At 37.3% G+C, this 15,510-nt stretch overlaps 1 protein-coding gene and 1 long non-coding RNA gene across 4 annotated transcripts in view; one reads left to right on the top strand and one right to left on the bottom strand.

Moving 5' to 3' along the window:
- Positions 1 to 15,510, bottom strand: part of LOC124432631 (fat-like cadherin-related tumor suppressor homolog) — a 297,052-nt gene that overhangs the window by 279,591 nt on the left and 1,951 nt on the right. The window lies entirely within an intron of this gene.
- On the top strand, positions 4,594 to 9,660 carry LOC124432632. Of its 3 annotated transcripts, none has more exons than XR_006944354.1 (4): positions 4,594 to 5,309; positions 8,264 to 8,578; positions 8,982 to 9,361; positions 9,462 to 9,660. It is a non-coding gene; the product is annotated as an uncharacterized LOC124432632 (long non-coding RNA). The 3 variants fall into 3 exon arrangements; XR_006944353.1 differs by having other exon boundaries at positions 4,594 to 8,578; positions 8,982 to 9,062; positions 9,129 to 9,361; XR_006944352.1 differs by having other exon boundaries at positions 4,594 to 8,578.

Raw genomic sequence — 15,510 nt, 5'->3', positions numbered from 1 at the left:
ATTTCAGAAAATAAATTTTTACTAGAAACTGTTCTATTGTTATCAAAATACACGATAAACTATAAAAATATATCATTATTACGTTTCAATTTTTTCGATAATAAATATGTTAATGTAATTGTTGTTATAAAACTTTCGCTATATGTATTTTTGTCGAAGCATCCAAAAGAATAAGACACCCCTTCCATCCAACCAACTCGTCTCTTTGAAATAGTAAAAGCATTCCCTTCGCCGCTGTTGCAGTAAAATCGTTCCGCAGGAGAAAGGGAAAGGGAAAGACAGAGGGAGCAAATAGTTGGGAGAAGATGAAAAAGAGGGTTGAAGAGATACGGAGGGTGGGCGCGTGGAAGGTCATCGTTTGTAATAATTCCGTTTCGTTGCATATCAAGGGCGATTTCAAATCAACGACGCGTGCTTGGGGAAGAAGTGCCTACACGCTAGTTGGAACCCTCCTTTTTTCATTGGTGGACGGTGCCAAATACGTTGGTACGATAGAGTGAATCATCGTTCAAGGGGAACCGCAGGACCCTTCGAACGAGCTGTAATAAACGAGACCTGCGTAAAGTCCGGTTACATCGTGAAAAAGAAAAGGGTACCGCCACGAAACCTTGCTACCGGAGAACTCCCACATAAGGGTCATAAGATCAATCGTTTGTTTATGCTAAAATCGTGCCTACCTACGTGTCACGGTTAGTAATAATAACTTTTAGGACGATCGCTGAACTCCTTTATTTTTTCATTCACAAGCTAATATATATATTCTAAGAAAAAGAATAAAACTAGTATATTTTTAAATACTTTTTTGGTTTAACACCATAGATATCGGATCGTTTATTACGTCATTGCGGATATTAAACGAGAGAATGTCCTGGAACGAAAGAGGGTGACTAGGAAAGGGGTTGAAAGCCGGTTAGTGGGTCTATACTTTTTCTCTTTCTCACTTTCCCTCTCTCTCTCTCTCTCTCTCTCTCTCTCTCTCTCTCTCTCTCTCTCTCTCTCTCTCTCTCTCTCTCACTCTTTGTTGTACTTCGTACCCTCTTGACATCTCGTTCGTATCGATTTTACTCGTATAAATCGAGTACAGTAACGAAAAACTTGATAATTTTTTAGTATTTTCATTCGTTTGATATTAACGAATAATATGTTTTACTGGGTCCATATATCTGTTAATTTCACAGGAATGTAATTGACATATAACAGAGATGCTTGGAAAATACCATGCCGCTTGATTATGCAAATTTCCTTGGTACCCGTTTAAACCCTTCAAATCCACAAAGGCGCAATTAACCGTGCGAGTGACGAGGCACGTGACATTCGCCTAGTTTTGGTCGTGAAAATGTTAACCTGATTGTTGCACGTGCATCTAAACAATAAATCTTCTCATCCGTAATATATGCTCCTAACACGATACTAGTAGTTATTCCAGTGTTTTGATAAGAAAACGATCAAAGAGAATAAAATGACAAAACGATGGAAAACGAATTCGTTGTTACGATAAGATTGTAGACGTGGTATCGAGTCTTTCTCTTCGTAGTTGTCGTCGTCGTCGTCGTGACGACATCGATGTTGGAATCCGAAGAGCTGGACCGTCCTGCTACGATCCAGCATCATTACCGACATCACGGAGTGCTCGTTAGTCTCATTTATATTCGCATGTGCCGTGTACGACTTACGTTATGAGAGAAAAAGAGAGATGGATAGAAACGGCAAGAGAGTATAGTGTGTGTGCATGTGTAAGATAGAAAGAGGAAGGAAAAGAGATGCTGAAACTCCAAACTGCTCTCTCCCAATGGCAACGGTTGCAGAGGCTGGGCGAATGGTCCCGTCCTTGTCTCTCCTCTTCATTTCTCTCTCTCTCTCTCTCTCTCTCTCTCTCTCTCTCTCTCTCACTCCTTCTCCCGATTCTCCGTGTAATGCAGCGCGCATGACTCATGGCTTTGCTTGCTCTCGCAGAGTTCTCCGCGTTCTTTAGAAACCTTCCGCCTCGGTAGTAATGCCTTTTTTAACGAGGCAAACTCGCCCGTCATTGTCATCACGGGTCCTTCGCGAAGTTTCACGAGGTTACCTTTATTTTGTGAAAGAGTAAAAGGGAAGAAATACACATAGAAATAGAGAAAGAGATAGATAGAAAGAAAGAAAGAAAGAGAGAGAGAGAGAGAGAGAGAGAGAGAGAGAGAAAGAAAAAAATAAAAAGAGAGTGCAGAACGTGTTTTGGGTAGTTCACCTTTAAAAACGCGAGTAGGTGAATTTCGTGCGGTTCGCTTCAAAGGACCTTCTCGTTTTACTCACATTGTCGTTACGAGACAAGTTACCATGTACTGTTTGCAACAAAAGGACCTTTTTAATGTAGCTAAGTAAAATGAATGAACCATCTAGGTTTATATACGAAAGAGACAAAAAGGAAATTACGCACGATTCCTCACGAATAAAATACTTTTCTTTTTAAAGAAGTCTTTCTTCGATACATTAATTCTCTGAAAGAAGAAATCGCAAGAATTATTATTTATCTTTTCTAAAAAAAAAAGTTATGCTAATGAGGATATTGGGGAGGGAGAAATAGAGAGAGAGAGAGAGAGAGAGAATGAATAAGAGAGAGAGAGAGAGAGTATGAGATGTTGCCGGCTATACTGTAGGATATTCGTTATCATTAATCACACGTATTGATAGACGAGCACGAGCGTGAATAATTGGCACGATACTCGCTCCATCAATGGTCCTTTTCTTTCGAACCAATTACCCGTAAACTCGCGCGCACGTTTCAATACCTCGACGATCCTTATAAAAATGATCGAAGAAATTGTTTCAGTATCGGAAACGATAATGATTCGAAAAATAAGGAAGAAAAAAGGAAAAATAAAAGAGAAATAAGACATCGATAGTTCTAAGAAATTTTTCTTTTCCCTCTCATTCTTTTTCTTTCTTTGTCAAAGATGCAAACTATCTTTGTACTCTTTCGATACAAATGATAAGATTACCAAGATCAAACAAGTAATTGTAAGAAAAGACGAATTCGAAGGTGTCTTTTCTTTCAATAAGAGTTAAGAGGTAGTCTGATAAAGGTTCTTTGGTGAACATCGAGAGAGAGAGAGAGAGAGAGAGAGAAAGGAAAGAAAGGAAAGAAAAGATAAGAGGCTCATTGGAAAGGCCATGAATCGGAAAAAGAAAACGATGGAAGGACGAAGTCTCGCGTAGCAACACGCGCTGCATTACAAGTCCCATACATACTCGATTCAATCTTCCTGCAGTTGCATACCTTCGATGAGAAGAATAAGACAACGACAACGACGACGACTACGACGACTACGACAACGAAGAAGAAGAATAAAGGAGGATGAAGAAGCGTCTATCGACATAGTAATGTCGATATCATCGAAGTGAAGTTAGGTGCGAACGTTGCGTGCATTGGCATGAAAAAAATGGAAAATGATGAGAAGGGAAAGGAGAAGGAAAAGAGGCAATATTTCCTACCTATCTTTCTATAGTCTGTAAAATTCTCGATTTCCGATAGGAAGGAGAATATAAGAGAGAACTTATCGATAGTACGTATCAATACGAGATAAGACGATATTGTATAGGATATAATCGTAAAGAAAGATATAGAACGTCGTAAGATATATATATATAATTCTCGGAAAATATGTTTCTCTGAAAAAAAATCAATCAATCGGATTGCTCCTTATCAAAAAAAATATAGATACGTAATAATGATAATTGTTTTATCGACAATATAACTTATTAGAAAATAACTATATTCGTTTGCTAAAAATCTTATATTATTAAGAAAAGAAATAAAGAAAGAATAAACTCGGCGATTAAATTTTCAGAAAGAATACTTACAATTTCTCGGCTAGACTCTATTCTAAACTCTAGTGAAAGATAATGGCGATGCATGTGCAGGTTAACGTTCCAAGATATAAAGTCTTGAAATAATGCGTGATAAAGTATAGAGCGAGCGAGCGAGCAACTTTATCGCCGAGTAAAAACCTTCTTCTCAAGATCTATCGTTTCTTTTTCTACCGCGGCAGAGCCTTTTTCCTCGTCAATTCTCTAATAACCTAATAACTTAAGTACGGTCACCCGATCCCTCCTTTATTTTCAAAAAGAAGAACACGATATGGAACGTTGCAACTCCCTTCAAAAGTTTTAAACCTAAGAAATTTACTCCGCTATGTGGACGTTGAGACGAGAGAATTCTTTTAACATTTCAACGCATTGTTTCGCTTATACGTATGTAAGTACTACGTAAGTACATACGTGCTCGTCGTACAGGTTTTACTGCTGCCACCGTAAAGTGCTTCGAAAAGGCGACCGACTTTCAAAATCGAAAGCAAACTTAAATACCATTGTTTAGAAGAAACGTGACTAAATAAAGTGAAGCTTCATCGATACGCGCTGATTATTTATAATCGATGACAATGAGAAATGTTGAAACGTTGCTTATAAATAGAAAAGAATAAAAAAAGGTCATTACAAAACGAGTCGTTGATCTTTACGGTAATTCTTGTTTAAAAAAAAAATAATCATTATTTTTAATGAATTGTATTGAGTAAAAACCCAAGAAAAGACGGTAGAGAGGGGGAATGAAAGAAAGAATATGACATTAAAATAATATAATTTTAGAAGGCAACTGTACTCATATGCAGATAAGAAAAAGTTGATACGAACGAGCTTGAAATGCCCATTGGTAAGGTATCGTAACCGAAAGATAAGAGTGCGTATGTAAACATTTCTGGTTTTCAAAGAGGAGGGTCGAGAAAACGTACGATCAGTGCCAGACTTCTCGCTTGAAGCATATAAGACGCGCGCGACCACAGCTCGTCGGCCAACCCCAATGGGTTAATAAATTTACGTTTGTTTGTTCGGGACGCCACGAAGAGACCCTTTCGGTTATCACCTATTTAATCCTATCTATTTTGAGAACGGTAAACGACACCACTACTGCTAACCTAAATCCATTCTTAAAATCTAACTCATGGCCATTATTTATCGTCCCGATAAATTAGTACAAGTTTTTCAAAAAAACAAAAACAAAAAAAAAAGAAAAAAAAAAGAAAAAAGAAAAAGAAAACAGGACAAAATTTTCCACAAATATTCGATATGGAATCGTTATAAGAGAATTACTTCTTAGAAAAGGAATCGGTAAAGATTTACGATTAGAGTTCGAAAAAACTAAGTGTAGTCTCAAGCACGCTTTCATGGCATGGCGTCTACCTTTACTTACACGACGCTCGAATTACGTGTACTCCAGAAATAACGCGAGACTTCTTTGTCGAGACACGTAACCCGACTACCACTCGAGAACAATGCCGGTAAGTCCAAAGGCGCCTCCTTAAGCCTTTCGCATGTTATACGTCCGAGCACGCATATCCACACACACACACACACACACACATACATACATACATACATACATACATACATACATACATACATACATGCATGTATACGCATAACGTTCCTACGTTACAACGTCCACGCAAGGATCGTCTTATCGAGTATGATTGTGTGAGCGAGCAAACGTGACCGTGAGTACTTACTCGTAGAAAACTTTGCCGTTCTTCTCGAGACCAAGCAAATGCACACAAGGCACGCATACAAAGAGAACGATAGATGTACAAATATAGGCGTTACGTAGACTCTAAAAAGACAGACTTCTCCATTCCTTTTCTCCGTTTCTTTTCTCCTATGGTTTCTCTCACCTTGGTTCACGTTCCTTTTTATAGTAAGATTTCTATATTTCTTTTTTTTTTCTTATTCCTTTCTTTTATACTTGCAGAGCATTGCTCTAATCTTTCAATAAACATTTCCTCTTCATTCGTCCATCTATATCAGTCTATCTATCTGTCTATCTGTCTATTTGTCTGTCTGTCTGTCTGTCTGTCTGTCTGTCTGTCTGTCTGTCTGTTTCTCTGTTTATCTCTTTCATCTTTTACAACAGGCAATAAAATTCGCGATCTTTTACTTTGCCAAACAGAGCGCGAGCGTTTTCGAAGAAGTCGATAAAACGATTTTTTCTTTTTTGTTAAAGTAAGTCGAGAGGTACGGCGCTTCAAGATTCCCGGGCGAATGTTCGTATTCTTCTCTCTTTTCGAGATCGGCCGCGTTTTATCGCTTTACCGCTTTTTAACTTTCACGGAAAACGAAATCTTCTTCTCGAGGAGTAAATCGTCCGTGTAATCATCGCGTCGTCGAGGATCGAGTCGAAGTGATCGTCGATAACGCGGCCATTTCTTATCTACTTTCATCTCCTTTCTTTCTATAATTTTTTTTTCCTTCGTTCCTTTGTATGCGCAAGTAAGTTCTCAAACGACCCGCCTACTATTCCTCACAGCGAACGTAGATATTTATTTGTCAAATTGCAAATCATCGATTATCGGGTTAACGATGATACTCTTCTTCTAACAATTATAATTTCAATTCCACTATCGTTCGATTTTAATTGCATCATAATTTTAATTTTAATATACTCGAAAGAGAATTACCTATTCCGTCTACTTTTTCGAATAAATCTTGTGTAATCCGATTTGTCAAAGTTACATACGAACGGGTATAACATGCTTTCGTACAGTAATTAAACAATTCATATCGTTTGACCATATTATATCGAAATAAATTTTAACGAACTATATAATAACCATTTAAGATTGGAAATTAAAAACCATTATCACTTTTTTTTATAATTCAAATAAGCTTCCGTCGAATGCTCTTGATCCATGACGTAAATTGAATTAATAATATATTTCATGTAATTTAGTTTGTTAAAATCCCGACGACGGACGATATCATCGACTAAAGTCGAAAAAGAATTCGATTTATTTTTTTTCAAACGATAAAGCACGAATGTCCGAGAGGAAGTCACGAGAGCTCGTAATTCCCTTTTCTCGAATTTCGAAGGAACGAGTTTACTCACGCGATCCAATACTAGGGAGGAAATCTCTAAAAGGACGACGATGTTGCGGTTCGTTTTCTCGAGGCGAGTGCGGTACATAGATTGGCATAAAAACAGTAGAAGGTGAGCAAAGGTTTATTCGAGCGCACATTATCTGCAATATCGTATGTACGTGTGAAACTACCACGATCACAGGACCGAATTAGAGAAGGAGCTTATTACCAGAACGGCAGCTGTGCACGGCTAATCCTATGTTGCTTGCTTTCCATGGCCGTAGATACACCGGAGGTCGACCGACGAACTTCTCTCTCTCTCTCTCTCTCTCTCTCTCTCTCTCTCTCTCTCTCTCTCTTTCTCCCCCACTCCCTCCGGTAGAAGGGTTGGTTATTGTCTCTAATTTAAAGCAACGATTTCCTGTCACGCTGCCTACGAGCTGTAAGCACTGCGCTACGCTTCTGCCCGTCCATTCATTCGTTTCCTCCTCCTCGTGTTCTCGTTTCTCTTTATCTCCCTCCCTCTCTCGAGGTTCTTGAGAACAGAGTTACATACATTACGTAGATAAGTCAGGCATCAGTGTGGAGAGACGTGTGGGCTTCCACGACGGTGGCCACCGACGTTGTTGTCGCCGTCGTTGCCATCGTCGCTGTCGCCGTCGTCACCGTCATCGTCGTCGTCGTCGTCTTAGTCTTCGTCGTCGTCGTCGCCTTAGTCTTCGTCGTCGCCTTAGTCTTCGTCGTCGTTCTAGTCGTCGAGGTTTTTCCTCCTTTACTTCTTCTTGCATTGAATGCATAAACGAAGTAGGCAAAAGAAAACGTGTCACGAATTAAGTAAGAAAAGAGTAAAAAGTTTATCGCATAGTTTGGCTTCATCGACTCATAAGAACTTAGAAAAGAGGTCTACGCTTATTTTCGTCTTAAAAAAAAAAAAAGCTAAGATAGAGAGTTTTAAACAATATCTTATTATCAGACTAATCGAATTGTTGGTTGTCGATAAAATTATTAGATATGTACGAAGGCTTACCTAAATATAGCATGAAAAACCAATTAAAGAAACCAAGAAAATTACAATGTTATTCCTTGATTAAAAATTAGAATCAATATTTTCTCGATTCGTTAAACGACAAAGATTTTTCTTTGAAACCTATAATTTCTATCTTTTATTTAATTCCAATTTCAACAATTATTTCAATATAATCTAAGACGCACGTACAATTCGATAAAAAAGGAAAGGGACGAATGATTCATTGCTTTTTAAAAGATAAAATCTCATGCGTCTCGAGAAACGATAGGCACGAATTTTCGTACGCGAATGCAATGAACATTAGGAAGTCGCACGGAGCGTGCGGAACGAACAATTACAATTCGCACCGCGTAGGAAACCTCAATGTCGACCCACGCGCCTTGTCGTCACGTACGATGCAAACGACAGGACGAAGAAAAGGAGAAGGAGAAGAAAGAGGTGGAGGTTGAGGTGGAGGAGGAGAAGGAGAAGGTGGAGGAGGAACAGTGCGGCAAACGACTGGCAAATTGCCAATTGCCTACAAAACGGACGTCGATGACGAGAAACCAAACGGAACTCGACGACGATCGATGATCCTACTATACTACAATCTTCTTTGAAAAATATTATTTCTTCTTCGTGAAGTGAAAGGAAAGAAGTAAAATGGAGAATAGATGAGTATAAACAAAAGTATATAAAGCTCGTTCATGCTATTATCCATTTTTATTAGACAATTATCTCTCCTTGCGTCGCGAATAAAATTATTGCGGATGAACTTTTTTCCTCTTCCTTTATTTTCCTTTCTTCTATTTTTCTGCCTTCTATCAAGGATCAGTCTTAATTAGAAGCAATTTGTATTTTAAGTTTATAAAATGATCGATTTATTAATCTATATCGAATCGTTGACAAAGAAACGTTTCTCCTAAAAGTAAGAACAAACGAATCCATTAAAAACATTTCTGATAGAAAAGAATACGATTCCTTTTTTTTTTTACATACGAACGTATAACGAAACAATTTAGAAATTTAATTCTTTTTTTTTCTCTCTTGATTTATTCGCTCTTCTATATTTAGAAAACTTTCTCTGACATAGGTCCATAGAAGATTCCCAAACAAGAATGCTACTACCTAACCGCTTTGAAGATGCAGAAAGAGAGAGGGAAAGGAATGGATGGTATTGCTCAAACATAGTAAGTAACAGAGGATTTATAAAAATAAAAATAAATATTTTCTTTTGCAGAAATTATAGAAAGAAAATTTTAAAAAGGAATATATACTTTTTGATATTTCTTCTACTGCGCCGACATATTTCTGAAAAATCATCTAATCCAGGTGATAAGAGAATATGAAGAAAATATATCATAAAAGAAATAACATGAAAAAATCGGAAATAACCGAACTCATATGGGAAAATAATTTTTATGAAATGCAATCGATAAATTTGATTCTGTATGTAGATACACACAATCGCTCGTAAGTTGGATTGATCTTAAACTTATAAAGGAAAATATATTGAAACGATTGTAACTATTCGAAAATATCAATATATTCGATCTGCTTATGAATTTTACAGACATAAATGATTTATGTGTACCTTTCGTATAACTCGAGCTTTCTACAGTGTATGCACCGTTTGTCTCTAATGATTCCGACATTGATATCGAAAGCCGATCCGCTTAAGTGCGTTTGAACTGGATCACGAGTTCGTGTGTAACCATATGGTATTTTATATAACTTGTACAAAAGAATATTAAAGATTATATAGAAACAAATGTTTTATATGCAAAATGAAATTCTTCTTGAGGCGGATATCGATTGTCTTAAAATTTTTCTTTTCTTTGAAAAAAAAAATAACTCTTTGCTTGTCATGTCGTTCGTCCTGTTCTAAAGAAAGTTCATTAAAATTTATCGAATTAGAAGTTCCGTGGGCGTTTCTACACCCTTCCATTCTCATTAACGTTGATATATTTTTATTAACGGAGCTGACTTAATGATCGCTAAAAAAGCGGAAGTTGATCGTTTGCATCATTCTGGTCCAAGATTAATTTTGAAAGATACAATGATGCAATCGTTTCTAAGAAAAGATAAGTTCTTGAGAAGAGAAGCAAAACAAAAAATAAGAAATAATAATTAATTCTGATTCGTCCGGAAGGGTATTCTTCTTAAGAAAATAACAATAAAAGTCGAAATGGTTGAATGAAGCTACGAGACGATAAACGAAGAATTGTTTTTCGATCCTTACGATACAACTGGCATTTTCATTCGACTACCAGTCGAAATTCTCCGTGAGAATTGTAAAAGAAATCGAGAGCCGTTCATCGAACGCCTGGTAAACAGGTATGTGTGGATAGAAAAGCTTCTATACCTGCTGTGGTTACAAGGTTATCGGAACTCTGGTTCATGAGAATGTCTATTAAAAGAAGTCTTCTATAAATTTCAAAGAGGAGCTGTAACGAACCGAGTCTTTACATATTCTATAATAATAATTAAGCGACATTAATAATACGATATTTCAAAAATTTCAAATGTAATAGGATTCTAATTTAACGATTTCATCTAAATTTTAAACGTAAGATACTCGGCGAACGTCATTCGTTCTACTGTGACAAACTTAATCTTTAAAGACGTTCCTATACTCGTACAGTTAGAACTTGAAAACAATGGAAATGCTTTCTCGTAAATTCGAATTCGCGGCAAACGACGAATTTCTCCTCTTTAAGACTCGTAAGCTACTGTTATTTCTATGGCTGACATTTTCAACCGATGCAAATGCCGTCTACAATAGAAATGACGTTTTACTATTCATTTTCTCTCCTCCACTTTATGGTACTTCGCACACATTTAATCCAAAGGCGACATCGAGTTATCGTTCGAAAGTCTATCAAAAGTTACGAAATGATAACATCGAAACGTCGCGACAAAGCACTCGACACCTCCTCAACTCCGACTCTTCTCCTCAAAACTGATGTTTCAAACGTATCCTCCCAACTTATCTAACAAGTTTCTTTAACAATAATAATCTCTATCTTCCTCGACATTTCTCTTCCCTGTCAAACCGAAGAAGTTAATGTTAAAGACGTTAATGTTAGCATTTAAGATGTAAAACGTGAGATTTAATGTAGGTCGTACTGTCAGAAGAACACTGTTCGATTTTCAAAAAAAATCCTTATTGAGAAATTAATTACATAAATTTAATTTGAACTTATCCATGCATAAAAATGTTATATATTGTATATACAAATCTTTGACTTTTATATTATTTTAACTTTAGTGTACAGCAATTACAAGTCTATTCTTAATTACGTTATTAAATTAGAAAGCCGAAGAAGTCGAATTTTCATGAAAAAATTCTAGCACGAAAGGGCCTTTTAAAAAGAAATAAGCTCGAGTAATAATTACACATAAAAGCATAAAGAAATGAATTCAAACGTTAACGAGTCCTAGAAACAAAACTTTTCGTAGACGTAAGCACGCGTACAGACGGACATTTTCTCAATTCGTCGACTACGTTTCCCGAGTTCTTTTCTCCGTAGGTGCACGTGTTGCTCCGTTCCTCGTCTTTTTCATGCTCTGCTTACGACATGAGTGGAGGTAAGTTTGCTTCAGGTTTGTAGCTAAGAACGGGAGAAGGAGAAACTTACTAGACATGCACAAAAGAGAGAGAGGATGGAGGGGAAGGGAAAGAGTGACATTTTCGCCGGTTTGTGTTTATAGACAAGCTCACGTAACATTGCTTTAGCTCGAATGCGAGTATGAGTGCGCGTAATATTTATTCGTGATAACGCGTTAAACGAACGATAACTATATTCATTTCTTCTTCGTAATCATTTCGCTCATCATTCTATCTTAGACAGTAAAATAAATGCAAGAATGTGGATTCTTTGATTGGCCTAACAAAATTCAAGGAAGAAATATCGTTAAAGTATAAAGACTTCCTTCAATAAAATCACTTTTCCTTTTATCATGTTCGTTACTGTGATTATTGATTGCATTGATCTGATAATAAATATTCGCGTACTGGAATCAATGGAATTTATTTTTCACGAGAAATCTCTCGTATATTCACCGTTCGAACTTCATGAGAAATCGTGTCTATTAAAAAAATTTGTCAACGAATATGTTAATTCATTAAACGTTTTCGAGTTACTAGAAATAAAAAGAAAGAAAGGGAGAAACGCATGTGTTTTCTTGTAAGAAAAATGTGAAGCGGCAAGTATTATCGGTCGAAGCAGAGAAGCAAAGGGATTTCTTTTTTCTCTTTCTCTCTTCCTCCCTCACAAAATTACCCTTAGTCTCGAGGATCAACGTGTTCTGGACGCAGAGAATGAAGGATCGTGGCAGCTGCTCTTGAGAATCGGGACGCGGTAGGGCTTTTATACTTTCGAGCCGATCTTTCACCGACGGACATATTCACCGACGTGCTTCATTTTACGATCGCACACGACCCCAGAGAGAATGAGAAAAAGATGCGACAAAGATTTTCCTAGGCTTCTTAAAGCTTTTTTTCACTTCGTATTCGGAGGATCGCATTCGCCACGTCTCTACGTCATTAATCCTCATCTCGAAAGACAGGCGCATTCGGGCTAAAGACTTCGGAGCATCCGAGATTACTTCTCCTTTTTTTTTCTTCTTTCTCTTCTTCGTTTAGTACCACCAACACTACCATTGCTCCTACTATTACCGATGGCTTCTACTTCGAAGCGATAACGAAGAAGAAGCTAATTCTTCCAGGAGATTTAGTTCCATGCAAGTCGATCGAAAGGCATTGCCTCGCAGCATCGCAGCTCGAGTACATTAATCAGCACTTATCTACTCCACTCGATGGCTTTAGGTGTATCTGTTCGAGAGAGGCGGCGTGTGTTTCTAGGACAGACAATGGCTAATCGCCGACCACCTGTCTCTGTCGTAATCGCGCGAGCGCATTCGCTGCAATTAACGAAGCCTCCTTAACATACGGACACGAACGACGGGCCAGGTCAAAGCACCCGTGGAAACCTGACTACTTTCACGGAGTTTATATACGCTTAGTCTACGTATAGGCTCGTCTTTCACCGTCGTCGCCATTCTCCTCTTTCTCCTCCTCGTCAGCTTCGATAATAGCTCCAAGATACTTTTACGAGGATTAAACGAGTGCTATCAACGAGACGTCGTTAGTCAGTCACTCGACAAGAACTTTATAGCTAATTTTTTTTTTTCTTTCTTCGTCGAAACGATGAACACGGAGAATATTAATGGCTCTTTCTTTTCGAATTCGTATAAATTTGAAATTATTTTTGAACAAAGCGAACGTGCCAATTTCAAATATGGAATGTCGTATTATTTTATAAAACTTCATATTTTTTTCAACTCATTCAGAAAGCACGATACTACATAAGATGTAGTAGTAGTCGTCTCGAACAGATTTTCTGCAATCCGTTGTCCGATCGTTAATCTTCTCGTTCTAAAGCATAAATTTTAATCAAGCTCCAGTTCCGACGTTCTTTCCATTTCGATGGAAGAAACGGTATCTTCTCGTGGCAATTCCCTATTCTACGAGTGTCCTGCGTGTTACGGTTTTCCTTCCATCTTCTTTCTGAGCTTGGCCTCTCAAGATCCCAGTTACTCTCAGAAAATTAGAATTGTCCACGTCTAGCTATACGACCATTTTTCAACGAAAGGATCTCACTTCCTATTTTCTACGGATTCTATGTCGGTACAAAAAGGAATAAAAGAAAAATAGAAGAGAAAAAGGAAAGGGAATAGTCTACGCGCATAGGCTTCCACAACATGGAGGAAGGTTGAACATAAAATTCGAGAAGACGGCAGTTAAATTTTTCTTTATTCAAATATATTCAACAAATTGACGTTGGATTTTAAGCAAAAGGAAAAAATTACTAATCGAATGTAAAAAGAGCTTCGCTGTACGCATACGCTTTGTGGAATGTAAGAAATAAACCGGATGAAGTATCGAACCCGCCTCCTAAGCAAAATTACTATCGATTAGTGAGAAACGCCAACGGTAGTGTTAAACTATGGCCTTTTAACAGCAGCAACAGAAGAAGGAACGTCGTCGTGGTAGCAACAGACACCTTAGCTCGAGGGAGACAAGACCGCTCTCGACCTTCCGACGAATGCCGTTCGATGCTTTTCTGACCAAGGCTAGATGGAAAAAATTTCGAGAACTGGTTTCTCACCAAGAACCAAACTTGTCTCGCGTTATAACGAACTTAAGAGCCAAAGGATTTCACCATCCGAGGAAGAAACGAACATAGTAATTTATTTCTCATGCTACCATCGATGTCTATCTTTTATGCGTTTTTCTTAAAACAATAATCGACCGGAATAATTTGTTCCCTTTCTTTCTCTCTTTCTATCTCACAATCGATACGTATTGTTTCCTATCGAATCAACGTAATCCATCGAATTGGATACGTTCCGTTTCAGTCAATTTTGATTACCATGCTCTTTTTTTTTACGAACAAATTTCAATTTACGTCCGTTAGGTATATAATAAGGATTAAATCGAAATTCCAGATTTTTGTCGAATAAAATCTTTTCTTTTGTTCAGAGCACCCTTTTGATTTTCCATTACAAATTGATCCTTCCATTACTAATTGCTGATACAATGAACCATTTTATTTTTATACTCTATAGATATCGGCTATGGTTCTATATAATTATTGAAAATTATAGATCAGATATGATATTGTTCACATATTGTAAATTATGCGGAATTATGTTAAAAGTAAGATTATTTACGATGACGACGAAAATAGAAAATGGAAATTTAAAAAGATATGGCAGAATTTTGTTTGCTTTCAAAGTCGAAAGATCTTGTCGAATGTTCCCAGATGAAATAGGAGAGCTCGAGCAGCTACGAAGACCAAGCCGTGAGTTTGTTGACACTGCTGTGAGCCGTACGCGTTCTCGATGTCCTCGTTAAAAACATCGTATCAGCAAACGTAGTTAATGAAAACAAGCGGGTCAGGTACCATCGTGCCTGTTCATCTCACGTTTACCGGAAACCCAAAATATCCTACGACCAAACTCCCGACGAACAAAGAAGCCGCCTGTCCGTTCAGTTACGTGTTTACTTCGTTACATGCCCTGTTCAAATATATTTACTTATAGGAAATTAAACCAAACGCAAAAGTAACGAAACCGAATCAACAAACTTCGTTAATTATCTCGTATAATTAAACTCGAATATTTATCTATTTATATGGAAAAGTTAACAAATATTAATTATTCTGATTAAATTACAGTTTTCATTTTAAAAAATTTCATATATTCTCGGTAGATTTTTTTCCTACTTAATAAAATCAATTAAAATATGAAATGACATTTTTGCAAATTTCTTTCATTTTTTTCTTTTTTTTGAAAAATTTGAAAAAAATGATGACTCGAAAGGGTTCATGGGGCCCCTACAGTTAATCCGTTCCTGCCTCGGTCTGCTTGTCTGTACTCGCTCTCCAGCCTCTCAGTCTCGACTCTGAAGGTAAAATAATCGCTTCGTGCTGTAAGAGAAACTCAAAAACGAATCGAGATTACCCACCACACAAAATACATATCTTCTTGCTTCTTACGTATATGCTCTTTCTTAGAATTCTATCGATAACGCGACACCATTTACATTTTCTTAA

This window comes from Vespa crabro, chromosome 1 (genome assembly GCF_910589235.1).
Source record: "Vespa crabro chromosome 1, iyVesCrab1.2, whole genome shotgun sequence".
Classification (NCBI taxonomy): Eukaryota; Metazoa; Arthropoda; class Insecta; order Hymenoptera; family Vespidae; genus Vespa; species Vespa crabro.
The sequence above is the reverse complement of the archived record's forward strand: the minus strand, read 5'-3'. Positions and strand labels throughout refer to the sequence as shown.